The sequence below is a fragment of the Lasioglossum baleicum genome, chromosome 2, assembly GCF_051020765.1.
Source record: "Lasioglossum baleicum chromosome 2, iyLasBale1, whole genome shotgun sequence".
NCBI lineage: Eukaryota > Metazoa > Arthropoda > Insecta > Hymenoptera > Halictidae > Lasioglossum > Lasioglossum baleicum.
In genome coordinates this window covers 12,832,659-12,848,946 of record NC_134930.1, presented here as the reverse complement: position 1 = coordinate 12,848,946, position 16,288 = coordinate 12,832,659, and the positions used below count along the sequence as shown (strand labels likewise).

General features: G+C 38.7%; 1 long non-coding RNA gene across 7 annotated transcripts in view; it reads right to left on the bottom strand.

The window, feature by feature from the left end:
• LOC143216715 (uncharacterized) overlaps window positions 1-16,288 on the bottom strand; it is a 146,935-nt gene that overhangs the window by 68,207 nt on the left and 62,440 nt on the right. For 4 of the 7 annotated variants that reach the window (XR_013010611.1, XR_013010610.1, XR_013010609.1 and 1 more), the window contains exon 2: window positions 10,774-10,838. The exons of 2 other annotated variants lie outside the window; for them this stretch is intronic. This is a non-coding gene — a long non-coding RNA (uncharacterized LOC143216715). Of the gene's footprint in view, window positions 1-9,817; window positions 10,839-16,288 lie in introns of those variants that run through there. One more of the 7 variants, XR_013010607.1, reaches the window with a different exon arrangement.

The window sequence follows — 16,288 nt, the reverse complement described above, 5'->3', positions numbered from 1 at the left end:
TGAATGACAGTATGACTCTTGACATTATTCCACATTTGACCAGCACATTTTCCAGTAGACTTGCAAGGTTTTGATAAGAAAGATTAACCCCTCGCACTACGATTTATTTTACGGTTTCAGTGATTAGAACAATTTTGTAGTTCGTAATTTCCTAAAGAAAGGAAAAAATGTATACCTGTTGTATGTCTATAAGTTCTCCAATAGCTGTGCATTAATAAAACACCAAAATAGAATTTTATTTCGGTTTCAAGTAAATTAATAACATGCACAAATTTATTAGATTCTGTTCAGAATCTTCATCACTGTAAGGCAAGGGGGTTGACACGACAATTCGACTTCGTTAGAAAGAATTAGAAAAAATTTAGACTTTAATCCGGTTTACTTCTTCGCCATCAGTTTACGCAGCGTCGCATGTCCATACTAGCACGTGTCCCGTGCACAACGTGCTAAGAGGTTTCTCCTCAAGAATAAATTCGTAGAAAGACCATCGAGCGAAAAAGTGTTGGCAAACATACAGTATCTACAATCTGAAAATAAGACTACCAAAAGCATCTTCACTTAACCCTCATCCGTCCCTCATTTCACGAACTGAATCTGTCCCTCGGTGTCAAATTGACACAGTGGTAAAGAATCGATGAAGTAACAAGGTAACAGTTGTTTTTTTTATTAAAATTGATGAGTTAATATTTACATCTCAGGTTTTTCGGTTATGTGCTTCGCATTATAGAAATAAAAGACTGCATGTTTCGGGAAAATTTATCTACAAAAAATAGAACAGTATAACTTATTTCAGGAAAATTATGTCAAATTGATACGAGGGACGGATGTCATCCGTCCCTCATTTCACGAGCTGAATCTGTCCCTCGGTGTCAAATTGACACAGTGGTAAAGAATCGATGAAGTAACAAGGTAACAGTTGTTTTTTTTATTAAAATTGATGAGTTAATATTTACATCTCAGGTTTTTCGGTTATGTGCTTCGCATTATAGAAATAAAAGACTGCATGTTTCGGGAAAATTTATCTACAAAAAATAGAACAGTATAACTTATTTCAGGAGAATTGTGTAAAATTGATAGGAGGGACGGAGATGAGGGTTAACAATAATCATTTGGACCGAAAGAGAAAGAAACCGCTTCATCTCAGACAGTGATCTCCTATATGCGACCATCTGGAACTGTTTCCTACGGAAAGACTTCTCCCCCGACTGGATCAGTGGATATCGCTCTTCTCCCTTTCTCTGGGGCCAACCCGCGAAAAGGTTAGGCCGCGAGAAAGTTGACATTCTTCCAATAACAGCGTTCACATGGAACGACCCGCGGCAGATACACCAGGCAGACACGCTGGCCGTAGAGCGCGGCAGACAGCGGATCTCTTAATAGGCCGTACATCTTCATGGCCGTGGAATCACGGGGATTATTACCTCGGGTAATGTCAGGTGTGAATGTCAGTGAAACATGCGAAAGCCAATGGCATAGGTTTTCCCGCGTCGCGACGAGTGTCGAGTGTCGCACGCTACCGCGCGAATGAAGGAGGAGGTAGTCTCGTAGCCACGCGCTCGGCCGCGCGCGCGCGCGCGTGCAATTATGCAAAACCCATATGATTTAATCGTTTGGTCGCACGAGCAGCGTCGTCTAGACGCGGGTAACTCCGCGCGAAGAGCGGAGCGGAATCTCGAAGCGGAGAATTTTCTCCGCTTCGCAGAGGAAACTGGTCGCCGAGGTGGTTTCTGTGCCAGCAGCGGGCCCAGCCGCGAGAACACGCGTATAAACCGGCCCATACAAAGGGTATTTGCGTCGATTAGCATTAATACGTCCGACGTCCAGCTGAGGAGCTGGTCGAGATCTCGGGTACTACAGGCAGCATTCCTCTTCTGGTTCTCCGGCTCGTGAACCTTCTTCTTTTTTCACGCTCTCGGTCTATACCTCCGTCGCAACGGATCGGGGGCCGGAATCGCAAAAAGCTGGACGAAATTCATGTCTCTGTTAATTATACGGTATTAATTGCAAACGGTTTTAAGAGTTTTCGGGTCGTAGGAGAAACAGTGTTTATGAAACTACCCTCTTAGGAGGTGTTTCAGTCTAAGAGTTGGGCATTTATCGATTAAAATTTTAATCAAGATTAATTGATTAATGTGTGCGATTAAAAAAGGTGATGAAGTTAATCGTCAATCGTTGATTAAAAACAGATCATCGAAAAATCGGAGCCTGATTCATTCAACCGCTAACTAGGAGATTAATTGAAGTAGAAAATTCGTCAATCGGTGATTAAATTTTTGCCCAACTCTGTCTAGGATATTGCAACTTTGGAGATCTTGAAATGAAATATTAAAATTAATGCGAATTTTAGGAATTTCTTGTGTAGAAGTATTTAATATTCACTTTCGAAACTTCAGAGGTATTTTATTGGCTAATTAAACATTACAAAAAAAAATATGATTTTTAGTAATAAAAAGATAATACAATAAAGTTATATGGGCCATTTCACAGTGGTGTAAGGCCGGAGAGTAATACACATAATTACATAATTTCTCCTGTATCAACGTTAAGAAAAGCTCGCAGACTTTTCATTAAGATACATGGAAGAGGACACGGTAATTAAACCAGATGCAGGTGCGCCCGTGTAATTAGTTTTCCATTTCCCATTCCGCTGGTGTTTCCTCCAGTTCGTTCATCGTGAAATGGTTGTTATGGTCGGACGCTTGTAATCTTCTTTAATTATTGCTCTATACCGACGATTTCCTGCGACGACAGCAGATGACGACATAACTGTATCCGACGAGTCGTACGAGCAGATGGCGAGTCGTACACAATGATTATTTTATATATGCCCGGGATGGTTATTTTTCGTTCTTCGCGAGAGTTCTATGTAACCGTGCGTGGTCATAATTTTGTGAATCGCACGTGGAATACCCAGGAAATGTCTGCATTCACGATGTACTATTAAATCTGCCACGATTTCTCTCGGTACTCGGATGCAACCCACGCTTGGATGCACTCTCTACAAAAAATGCATTCGGAGACACTCAACTTCGAAACAGTTTAAAAATTTTCTATTATTGTCTTACTAACTTGAAAGCCATTTAGTTTGTACTCGCACTTCATTACTTACCCTTTATTCAGCTTGTCAATTAAGGGTTAAAATATTTGCTGACAATTTGCAAACCTGAATTAATCCTCAGAGAGTGTCTCAGATTTTTAAGGCAATTTACAGATTTATTTGTCCACCCTTTAAACAGATTTTTATGCCAGAAATTAACAACTGGTTTGTAAAATCTCATAAACAATACAAGCGCACCTTTATTAATCCTTTCCACGATTTTTATCGTAATACGAAAGAGTAAACACATTGCCGATTTTCCCATGAAAGTGTCGGTAATTAAAAAATAAAATGTTAAACTTCATTCAGACGGTTCTATCGGAAACAAATTGTCAGCTCCTCAAATCCCAATATCGAACGTAACGTTTATTTCCAATTCTCATCGAGTATCGCTATACCGTATCAGGTTCCAGTTACTGTACCGTCGGCAACGTTATTATCCGTTCATCTTGCAGCGAGGAGCATCTTCAGCGTTTCAGAAAGCAATATATGAAAACTGCTGTCTAGTCACGACAAAATACCTTTCACGGCTGAAAGTCGCAATTAATCAAGAAGTATTTATTGTCAGTGACCTTTACTTTCCAGGTGAATTCTTTCTCGGTGCATAGGTGCATAGTTGCATCGGCTGGGCCAGAGTAAATGAAGAAGAATCGCGGCGTGATTGTCGGACAACATCGGGCAACGGAGAAGACTCGCCAGGATGAACAAGGATCGCTCGAGGAAAGCTCGAACCTTGACGAAGTGCTCATAAATATGTCGGAACGCGAGAATGCATCAATGGTAGCCAATATGTCTACCGTTGCATCGCGACAAAACCGTTTACACGTCGCTGGAACACAATGGCATACCATCCATTCGATGAATAGCTAATAGTTTATCGGTACCCTACGCGAACACGCAAGAAAGTGAAAATTCAACGAAGTTTCAAATTGCTACAATTTTAACCCGCACTCATTTTAGAGCTTGAAGCCTCTGCTTTCCTAATTTGAAAAAAACTGAAGACACACTGGGTTTATTATTGCACGATTCTTTTTGGAGTCACTAATAGAAAGGATTCGCTTCAGAAAATGTGCTCGTATAGTTTTCGTTGCTTTTTCTTCACCAATCTTACCAAAGCTGTACTGTATCGATTTTATAGATTATGGAAGACATTGAAAAGTGAAGTTGAAGTGAATATTACAGCACCTTGCCAGAGCTATACAATAAGCTACACGTGTAGGATATAAAAAAGTGAAGCTGAAGTGAAAATAAATATTAATTTAACGAAAGACATTGAAAAGTGAAGTGGAAGTGAAAATTATCCCTTTACCGAGAATGCATCTGTATTTCTTCAGCAATCCTACCAGGGTGCCACGATGAGCATTGTTATGCGAGACGCAGGAAAATGAAAATCCAACGAACGTTCAAATTGCTTCAATTTTAACCTGCACTCATTTTAGAGCTTGAAGTCACTGCTTTCGTAATTTGGAAAAACTGAAGACACACTGGGTTTATTATTGCACGATTCTTTTTGGAGTCACTAATAGAAAGGATTCGCTCCAGAAAATGTGCTCGTATAGTTTTCGTTGCTTTTTCTTCACCAATCTTATCAAAGCTGTACTGTATCGATTTTATAGATTTTTGAAGACATTGACAAGTGTTTGATGTCTCTGTATGATGCATACATTGAAAGATGGTCAATATTAATTTTACGAAAGACATTGAAAAGTGAAGTTGAAGTGAAAATTATCCCTTTACCGAGAATGTATCTGTATTTCTTCAGCAATCCTACCAGGGTGCTACGATGAGCATTGAAGAAAGCTCAATCTTAATATTATGGGAGATATAGAAAAGTGTAGGTGAAGTGAAAATTACCTTTTAAGTAACTATACATCTTCACCAACGTTGATTGTATCATCTCTCAATATTAATTCCACGGATGATAGAAGATATACAAAAGTGAAAATGAAATTGAATAACCTGATGCACAGACGATAAACTCTATCGAGGATTAGGCTTTTCGTTGAGCAACGCCGTCTTTAATCGAACGCAGGCTTGTCCGACAGTTAATTCCGGTGACCGGATGCTCTTGGCAGCGACAGTGCTGTCAGAAAAGGAGGAATGTCACAGCACGCGTTCTATTCAGGCGAGCGTAAGCCGCTGGTATAGCACAGCTCCAGCTACCACACTGGAAATGCATCGTCCGCTACCGCACAAGTCGCCGGAGGCCAGCATATCACATGACATCCTGCTGCAACCACACTGGAACAACTTACACACCCTGGAACATCGTCCTACACTGGTCTAGGGGTAGGCTGTTCCGGATAATGTCCCGTTTCCATGATGCACGTGATACACTGTATCGATGCAACCGGAAACGCCGACTTTCGTTAGGTCGAAACCAACGGCATCGAAAAGGAAAAATCTTTTTTTTAACCCTTCAGGGGACGACGTGCGAGTGTCAATTTTTCGATTTGCACGATCAACGTTATGTTACACCATAGTTTTCTGGAGATTTAGGCTTTCTGGTATTTTTCATAGATACGTTGCAAATTTTATGCATTTCTGCATAAATACTACTACGCTGTTCTTGGCTGAATAAAATTATTAACAGAACGAGTACATTTTTAATTATCTACTGTGCCTGACAGATCACTTAGAACAATGATATACCGCATGAGACCAAGTAAGGGTTGATTATAGAGAAACACTGTTAAAGGGTTATAACACAGTATTAATATTCTTACGTATAAGAATTTATGTTTTATTAATTAATCATGTATAATGTAGATTCACCCCTTGCACGGATGACCATTACTTTTTATACACCCAGTACATTGAAAAAAATTTTGCAGCTCTGCACCACATTCAGTTTTCATGTAATAAATTCCTAAAATATAAAGATTCTCGGCGAGCAAACCAGACATGGTACGCTGCAGCTTGAACAGGGGTGAATTAGTGATTAGCTTAATTAATATCGAAAATAATGGAGTACATGCGATGCACGAAGGCTTAACTAGAGACTTTGTGAGAATGGTCTGACGATAAACGCAAAGATGGATCGTGGCAGCTGCGCGGACCGTTCCCGCTACATCGCATCGGTAGCGATCCTGAAGATAAGCGAGCTGGTCCCTTTATCGATCCCTAATCGCGTTTGAACGTAAATCGAAGCGGGGCGTGTCCGCTTGCTCCTGCTGGGTATCTAACGTACAGCCGTGAAGAGTTTCCTGGTGTAAATCATCGGATTGGAAAAATCCGGCTGTAACGTGGACACGCCGGACGCGATAATAAACATCCGGTCAAAGCGGCCAGTTCGATATGATCCATAAAATCTGGTTTTAATGGCGGCGGTGTTTTGACAAGTCGCTCGGCGGTCGCTCGTTAATAATATCGATTAATCTAAAAATCGTTATTTCACCGAGAAATACTACATAATATTAATTGCGGCGCGTGTAACGTCAACCGTTTAATCGAGCTCTCGATTAATATTCAAGATGAACGATGGACACGATTCGGATTAGACAGGAGGCGTACGTCTGCACTAAATTGCACCGTTTCCACCGTCGTCTTATGGTATTAACTTTACGGATGAAGTCAGCTGCAATGACTACGCATTCTATACTGTCTCTGTGTCTCCGACGTCGCGCATAATTACCTCTATTCAGTTTCGAATAAACGTGAATGAGTAAATAAATGTCCGGCCCAGAGTGTCGCCTCGGCACTGACGTAATTCTTTTCCGGTTCGTTTCTTTTTTCTCGGATTCGACTGAAAAGACAGATCAAACACTCGCTCGAGGGCACTGCCGGGAGAAAGACGAAAATTCAACGGTGTTTGCACAACGTCAATCGTCTGGAAGGTGTAACGACTAAATACCGGCAGCCCCGTGTACACACGAGCTTCGCGGTAACAGCTCATTTTTCGTTTGCGAATCGTCACTGTTAAGGAACGTCCCGACAAGGTCGGACAGATTATTATGTGCTATTTGTTCGGGGAAGTTTCAAGTGTTTCCTACTCGGACGACCACGCGGCAAAAACCTATGTAATTTGCCTCCGGGACTGTTTCAATTGGTTTCTTTCGATCTCTCGCAACTGTTTCGACGTCGTGATTTTTCACAATACGATCGTTCGATTGGTCTGCATGGTTTCCATTCGTTTCTTTCCATCTTTCGCAACCGTTCCGACATCGAGTGTTTTCACAATACGATCATTCATTAGCTTTATTCATCAGTCCAGACTTTATTGTTCGGATCTAATGCACTTAATTTCTTAGTTATTATATTCTTCCATCATCAATTTTTTCTTCTTTTTAATCTCTAGTCTTCTATACGCGTATTTTTTATTATTTCTTAATTTTGGCGCAATTTAAAATTAGGCAACTTCCCTCCATAATTATAAAACATTTTTAAAAACTCTAAAAATACTTGTTTTTAAAGAACAAGATATTTTCCGCTCGGTTCACCGTCACTTTATTAAAATGCAAAAACAGGAAGGGAAATTTGCAAGATAAACGCAACAATTATAGACGATCACCGATAACTTCCACGTCAACAACACGTTATAGTACAGCGTACACGAGGGCAGTGAGCTACCGGTTTCATCAATAACTCGATTAACATCATCGCGGCGATTATCGGCGATGAATCGACATCTACGCCGATGAACGTGTAGCCTTAGTTTTTGTTGTGCACGATATAATGAATCAAACCGTCTCTTAATTGCGACGGATTTATAATTTGTTTATCTCAGTTCTCTATTTAAAATTAAAATTTAATTGTATAACATTGTAGGTGACCTCAAGAGGACTGAGTGACCTTGCATATTATGACTTTGAGGTAACCTTGAACAGAGAAATCGTCACAGAAACATCCCTAAAAAATTGTTAAGAATCATTTTCATTTGCCTCTTTAAATATCGACAATTTCTCGAGAATGGGAAATTTATTGTTGAAATACTTTTCGGATCGACTGTAAGGGTGTGCTCGAGAGAAGACCGACGAGTTTTTTGTCATACTTAGGTGGACCACCCTGAATAAATCTGTTCGAGAAACGTCGGGATAATCTCGGCAGAAATTGAATGGGAAAAGGAGGGTTCTTTGAATCATCGGTAACGAGGATTCTGGAAACGCGGGTACGACGGGCCCCCCGTGTGGGCCTTCGATACCATGGGCTTATGCAGCTCGCCTCTCCGCTTTTTTGTCATTAATGTTAATTGATTCTGTTACCGGCTAAGGAATTGAAAGTAATTAGGCCCGTCGGTTAATAACGAGTTCTGCATCATAGACAACGCGTGGAAACTAATGGAGTTATTTGGATTTTTAATAATCCGCCACTACCGGGATTATGAGCAGCCGGGAATTGGTTGGGAGGCCGCTTCGCCAGAAAGAGAGAGACCGATAGTATTAAACAAGTTACTTTTCCGTTTTTATCGTTAATCTTAATGGGGGTCCCCCCTATTTCTTCGGGCTGGAATTTAAATGAACTTACGGGCTTGCTTAGGTGGCCAGTTGTAAATTAGAACCCGCGGAATAATAGACGCGTGCGCATAGCTTTCGTATTCCATGCATACAATGTGCATAATTACGTGTGCACGGTTCGTAACAAATTTTACTGCGGGACGAAAAAATTGCTGCTATTATCAGCCCGTTCGTAAGCACGTACCGTAAAAACTAATGCGTTCGTTTGTCTTTCCTATAACTGCTGATACGATCGCAGAATTCTGGTTCTCGAACCTGTAGAAGAGTAGAAGAGTAGAATCTTCTCATGTTTTTACCGACTTACATTTTATTTGGTTAAACTTAAACCTTACGAAATCAAAAATTTTGGACTTTTTCAAATATCTGTGATTGCAAGGAACAACACCGCATGTCACATAATTTCAAAAAATTTTAAATTATGCATTCATTGAGCTTCGTAGTATAGGATTGACGTATTTACCAGAAAAAAGTCATGAGAACAAATTCGAAAGGCTCGAAAAAATAGTACAATTTAACCGATGTCCTATGTCGAAGCATTAATGATGAAAACTTTAAACGGCTATATCTCGAAAGTGAAAGTGTGACATGCGGCGTTCTTCCTGACAACCACAGATATAATTTTGCAGATTGTGACGAGGAAATGCCAAAACTCCAAGTTTTAATGTTAGGAATCCGCTGGTTCAAAAGTTATGTGTTTTTGATAGGTAATGGCGCCGCACAGTGGCCCGGGATCTCACTTTTTGTGGCCAAAACTATTGTAGCGTTATTTCAAGGTTTAATGGTATATTATTATTGTTCGTTGGATTCGTCTTGATACCAGTTAGAATATTATTAAATCAAAAATATATATTAATACAAAACAATTGAGGTGGCCTTCATTTTTTATAAAAATAGAAAATTTTCTTTAATTTTTTCGTATTGAAGTTCGTAGAAAAGTGAATACTGATCAACTTTCGTTGGAAACATTTTTTTTGTCAGATCATCGGAAACATTTGAAAAATCATGTTAACAATTCTCACAATGCATACTAATGTCTAGAAATCGCGGAAAAGCGATACAGGTTTACATAAAAATAATTCAAAATTTTTGGTCCTGCGAGGTGAAGAATAGCCCGGCGCTCTGGCTAAACTATAATATAATTATTTATAGCGCCGCTAACTACAGAGTGTCCCAAAATTCGTGAAAATTTTGAGACCATTTCAAGCGACATTTTTGCAAAGGAAAATGTCGCTTGAAATGGTCTCAGGAACCACCCCCTTTCGGGATTTTCACGAATTTTGGGACACCCTGTATATCGCAAGACGATAACGTACAAAGTGGGAACAGAAATGGCAAACTTATAGGATAAACTCTGCCTCGAACCGGAAAACATCGTTGGATTATAAACAGCAATGAAAAATAGATGACTTACCCTTTAATTCCATTTAATTGCATACGACCGCTTAATGCAATATAATAACACAGCGTATAAATAACTCGAAACGGTAATTACGAGGAGGGAAGTGATATCGTTGATAATTATTATCATTGAATCACGACGAGAGGGATATACATATATACGTCTATTATTGATTGTATATCGATAACTGGACGACATTTACCGCCATTAGGGAATTTGTCAGTGACAATTTCAATCAACGGGCCCGCTTGTTATTTGGCCAATAGCTTCCAGCTATTTAATTTCATCGTCTGTGGACGACGCGCGGCAATTTGTTTGCGTTTAATCGACGTTTATGAAATCATCCGGTATACAATGGCCATTAATTATCCGTCGATGGCCAGTGATTCCATGCGGGTTCATCATTTCATTCCGGAATATTCGTGTCAATATTTATCGGTTTTTAATGGACAGCTAGTCGGCTGGCTCGCCCAGCGTTTCTGCTCTCGCGATCTGTCTCATGGACGACGCGACGGTTCTGCTGTGTAATCCAAATTCCGAATGCAAATGATCAGCCTTAACGATTTTGATTGAGTGCTCGGTAGCGGTGTGTATGGTAATCCGCCGTTACAGATGCCATCCTGTACTCTGAACCAATCGATGAATCCAACTCTCGAAGAGCTCGCTCTCGCGATTTACACACGGCATGTTATTGTCGCGTAACCCATTTTCAGAAAAGATTAACGGGGATCTTCTCTGGTCTTTTATATCACGTCATTTTATAAGCTCTGTCAGGACATTTCTTAAAGAAGTCGGATCACTGTTTAACATAGAATTTTACTTACACAGACTCCGAAACACTCGACTGTTATTTTCTTTATTCCATCATCTAACGATCTGCTGTACCAACCTGCAAATAAAATAATTTATTTAGTGCATCTTGTGAGAAAAAGTTATCTTCATACATTTATGGATGAAGTAAATGCGCGATTTGCGCAGTGAAATAAAAATTTGTAGTTATTCTTAAGTATACGAAGGAATCGATTGAAGTTTGCACTATACAATTCGGGAAAATTAACCCTTTGCACTCGAATGGTGACTCTGAGGCGCCAGTAAAAATTGCCACACCATTATTCAAAACAGTTTTAATATTATTAAATTAGTCTGTAGTCTATAAATTGTGAAAAGCTCATCTGTTATATGAGAAAATTGGTCAAGTTCGATGTGCACAATGTAAAAATGATTACATAGAATAAACATGATGTGGGTTGAAAGAAATGTCCTGATTTTCGAATTAAAATTGCTTCGAGTGCAAAGGGTTAATTTTATCATCGAAAACGAAATGTTTGAAAACTGACTGTACAGAGAAACGATTAATTCTGCGCGATGGTAAAACAATATGCAATTACATTTACAAATCAAGAAATGAAATTATTATAGATTCAATCATAAAGTATTTCTCATGCCTAATAAAAATCACGCAACAATGTACGCAGCAACCTTTTTCTCAGTTTGGCGGAGATGCTATTTTATGACTGATTTACGCTCATCGACCGTGCAATTTGATCGCAATCACGTTAAGGAAGTAGAGGATGACCTCGTGACCTCCCATTGTAAGGAAAATTTCACCAAAAACGAGGAAGAAAGTCCTGGGGAACAGGTGAGAGCGTAGAATGACTTTAAAACTGTCGGCTGGAGGTAGGAAATGCATTGAGCAAGAGTGATGGAGGCATTGCACCTCGAGTGCAACAATAACAACGGCTATAACGGCGGTACAGAGACGGACAGGAGCCGCTTCCCCATTCTCGAATCTTCATTCGCGTGTTATTCGTATAATCCAACCATTACACGTTTGTGTTGCGGAGTTACATTGCTCGTGTACCAAAAATCACCGGGTACCGTAACTGTTATAAATAGACTGCGGATCTTTATGCAAAATAAACATTTTCCAACTCCGCTGCAACAAACAGATGTTACAATGTTTCTACACTGTCTCTAACTGCATAAAATCTACAGTGTATGTATAACAAAAATGCAACAAGTCATAATATGTATAAGATAAACATTATTATTCCGATTACAAAATAAGAAATGTAAGTGACCGAAAAGCCTTCTCCTTAGAAGAACTTAAAAATGTTTTTATATCATTGTCAATCTATTAGATCTGTTAGAAAAGGAAATTAATTTCTATTTCACTCCAGTTTGTTGCAATTGTTGTAGAACATTTTTATCTTGCATCAAGATCCGAAATCTACCAAATTATTTCGAAAACCATAACATAAAAAATTGAAATAATTGAAGAATATAGATACATTATGTTCAATTTACTAAAATTGTTAATTCTTTCGTTACTGTTGGTACCTAAAGGCGCTTTAAAACATTAATATGCATATTATGTCGGCTATAGGCGCTTCATTCAGTTCGTTCTCCTGACACCAGGGGCGCTCATAAGCGCTCACATCACATCGTCGAACCGAACTGAAGAAGCCCGGCTAAACTTGTCCGTAATGATTGCAACAAATTTTACTTGTTTAGTGTGAAAAATGTGCGATAACTGCCACGTTGACTGCCGCACACATCGCGTGGTACGTATAAAATCTTCTGATTCTTCCGTAACGAAAAGTAAGCAAAGAAAGAAATCTTCTTTTAACTCTTGCTGCCTCAAGATGAAATAGAACATTTTTATTTTACATAAAGATCCGCAGTTTAGTGATAAATATCTTTTAATTGTTTAAGCAAAGAAAGAAATCTTCTTTCAGCTCTTGCTGCCTCAAGATGAGATAGAACATTTTTATTTCGCATAAAGATCCGCAGTCTAGCGATGAATATCTGTTACTTGTTCTTTAGTAGCTTTTGTACAACCGACAAGCGTAGATTTTGTGCAATCATCTAGTCTCGTTTGCATATTACCAAATTTACATTTGCATTCGTAAAATTTTGTCGAATGAATATTCCGAGTTTTTCATAAGAATTTTGGGAATAATTATTTTTATTGCCTGTCTGTTGTAACCTCTGCGAGACTAAGTCAGTGCCAAAGGAGTAGCCCGGAACAGGTATCACCGGCTTGAAACCTGGCACGTCGTAAACCGTATAACCACGCAGAACATCGGTCGTACGGGGACGCTGCGCCGGCATGAGGATCATTTTGCCAAAGCCAATAACTCATCGTAGCGAAAGCGCCGTATAAATTCCGCGGGAGCGCCCACAATCACTTTCACAGCGCTTCGCTGTTTTCATCCGGAGCGTGCACCGATGATGAAAGTGCGAGCTTGTTATCTTTTGCATACTTTGGCGCGATGATCACCCCGGAGGATTCATCGGTTAGAAAGCAGCGTCATTTCGACCGTTCGATTACTCGGAAACAGAGATTGATCATGCCGACAAATTAATTATTTGGAAAGTCCGCCTACCCGCAGAGGAAGATTATCTGAAAGTCTAATACCAAAAATGGTCATTCGAAAGTTTGGATTACTTTAAATTAACCCTTCCGTTACAGATGGCATCTAAAAGCGCTTCAAAAATTACTATGCATATACTGATGGCGCCAATAGGCTTTTGTTTGATTTTTGTGCCGCAGTAATGACCTTCACTTTCATATACGTAATGCTGGGGGCTTAATCTTTTTTATTACAAAGGCGAGAGAAGATTCTTTTTATATTTTTATTGTATCGAAATAGGTATCTAACTAATAAAACTTTCCTGTATGCAATTGAAAGCAGTATAAAGCATGTACAATCTTGTGAATAACAGTCCTTTGGTGATCGAGATAGTAGAAAAATGGTCTTATTTTTAGTTTTTATGAAGAATGATTTTTCAAATCCTGAGATTATAAAAATATGAGAATGATTGACAATTTTGTTTGCCTCGACAGCGAGAATACATTCTCATTGGATTGTACAAATTCATTCAGGGGAAAATATTGATTTTTATGTATTTTAATCTGATTGGAAAAAATACCGCAGTAAAACGTACACCCTCAGTAATAGGTACATTTACCCTATTTGAACAGGAAGATCGTTTGAAAAGAGAGACAATTATTTAGACAGAAGGATAATTTGAAATATATAATTACTTATACAAAGAAACATTTGAAACATTTGCATGGTTGAAAGTAAGATCCATTCGAATGGACTGCATATTTAAAATGGAGAATAATTGAGGTCCTCGAGAAGAATAAAACAAATGTTCGACAAAGAAAATAGTGGAGACTGTTCGATGACTTGTGTACGAAGAATTTTCAGAAATTCCACGGAAGAATGGAACTTTCTATTGCGAACAGCATTGCGACATTGTGTTTGCTATACATCTCGTTAGGAAGTACAATTACGGCACGATACTGCGCTACGGTGTATCGTGACTTTTTGTACGCAATTGAAACAGCACCGGTTCCTTTCCCACGTGAATGGTTCATTTCAATACAGTGTAGCAGTTTCAGCAAAAAGTTCCATGCAATTAACATCCGAAGAAAACAATGCTCGAAGTGTACGTTTTGCATGCGCGAAGTGAGGAATACACGATGTTGAAATTTCCTCGTAGTGAACATCGGAAATGTACTGACTAGTGTAAGAAAGAGCGTAGTCATAACATTATACATATTTCAATTGAACAATTAAGTATCGATACAGTATAAATATTATTAGATAAGTATAAACACGTATACGAAACATTGTCAACAACTAATCGAACATTAACCGGTTTCAAACACAGTCTGGTTGGAAATCAAGTTCTGCACAGAGTGACATTTTTTTAAGTTGACGTGTGCATAAATTTTACGTGTTTATGCAAATATAGATTTTTATAGACTGATTTACCGAGATGAAGATCGAAGAAAAACTTGTTTACTCCGTTGCCAACAGATTCAATGAAGGTAAAAAAACCTCATTAAGCTTACTTAACCACTTTATTATACCAAATTTTAACGCATAAAATCCGCAGTGCGCGGTTATCGATTTATCTTTATTACCTGATGCTTATATAATATTACTTTACATTTCTGATCGCCTGACATCAACTAACTCTACGTAAGCTGCGGTAGCTGCAGAGTGAGGTTAATTGAATGAACAGGAAATATACAGTGTGTGGCTAATGAAAATAAGAGACCACATATTTTATATTTCTGCCCCTCCAAGAACAACAAAAAGTCACGATTTCGAAATCGCGTGTAATTCAAAGTGTTCTTTATTACCTCGAGTTTAATGTTAATACTACAGAAAATAATATTTATGTATAAATAATTTAAATACTATTTAAATAGCTTCTTATGAAATAAAATCAAAAGTATAAAATAAAGAATAATTTAAATCATGTTCAATGTGTGAAGAATTTATTACTTCGTCATTGTTATTGAGGACAAAAAGGGGAAAGAGAAACAGCGCTCTCTTAGTTTAGTGAGCCATTTTGTCTTTGCTGTTACCTACAAAAGTGCATTGTTATGAAGAAAAATCAAGGATATAAAAATTAAAGAATAGTTTGAATAAAAGAAAGAATAGTTGGTGCAATTTGTTATTTTTTCATTGTTCTTCGAGGTAAAAAGATGAAAGACAAAGAACACTCCCCGATTTTAGCCTGGCGCCGTAATTCAAATTGATCAACAAGTGTCTATTATCAGAGTCTCGTGTGTGTCTCTATCGATCCGCGTTCCTATCCACTGAAACTGAACACGGCCATATATATTTGACACCTGTAGGCGTTCGGTGCCGTGGCGTAACCTATAAATACGGAACCCATTCGATCCCACGAAAGAGCGCAATGGCACGAACGAACGACCTCGTTGTCGTCTGTCGTATACGGTCACGATCGCACGAAAAGACCATCCTTTAAAGGTCGAGTGGGCGTCGACGGTACTTCGGGGACACCCAGGACCGTCTGATCCATTAAACACATTAAACATGCTGTTTAAAACGTTCTAACTAGACTGCGATCTTTGTGCATTAATGGTTCATAAAAATGTTCGAAAAATGCTGGAGATACAAATGTTATTACTAGACAGCGGATTTTTATGCATTTACAGCAAAATTGAGTAGATGAAATTCAAGATTGTAGGAAAATTTTAAAAATTAAAGATGTATATATAGGATTTCTCATCTATTAAAATGATTAAGGGAAGAAATTTAGTTTCTATTCCTTGAAATCGAAGCAGACAATTTTTATTTTGCTTAAAGATCCGCAGTCTAGTATTACCCATGAAAATAGGATTTTATTTGGTACCACTTTCTTAAAGTTTGTCTATGAAAATTGAAAATTGCGCGAACATCCGCAATCTAGTTCTAACTTAACGGCGGTTTCTTGAAACGTTCTCTTTGGAGAACTATATTATGTCAAAGTCTTGAATGATAGGAAAAATGAACAGTATCTATTGAC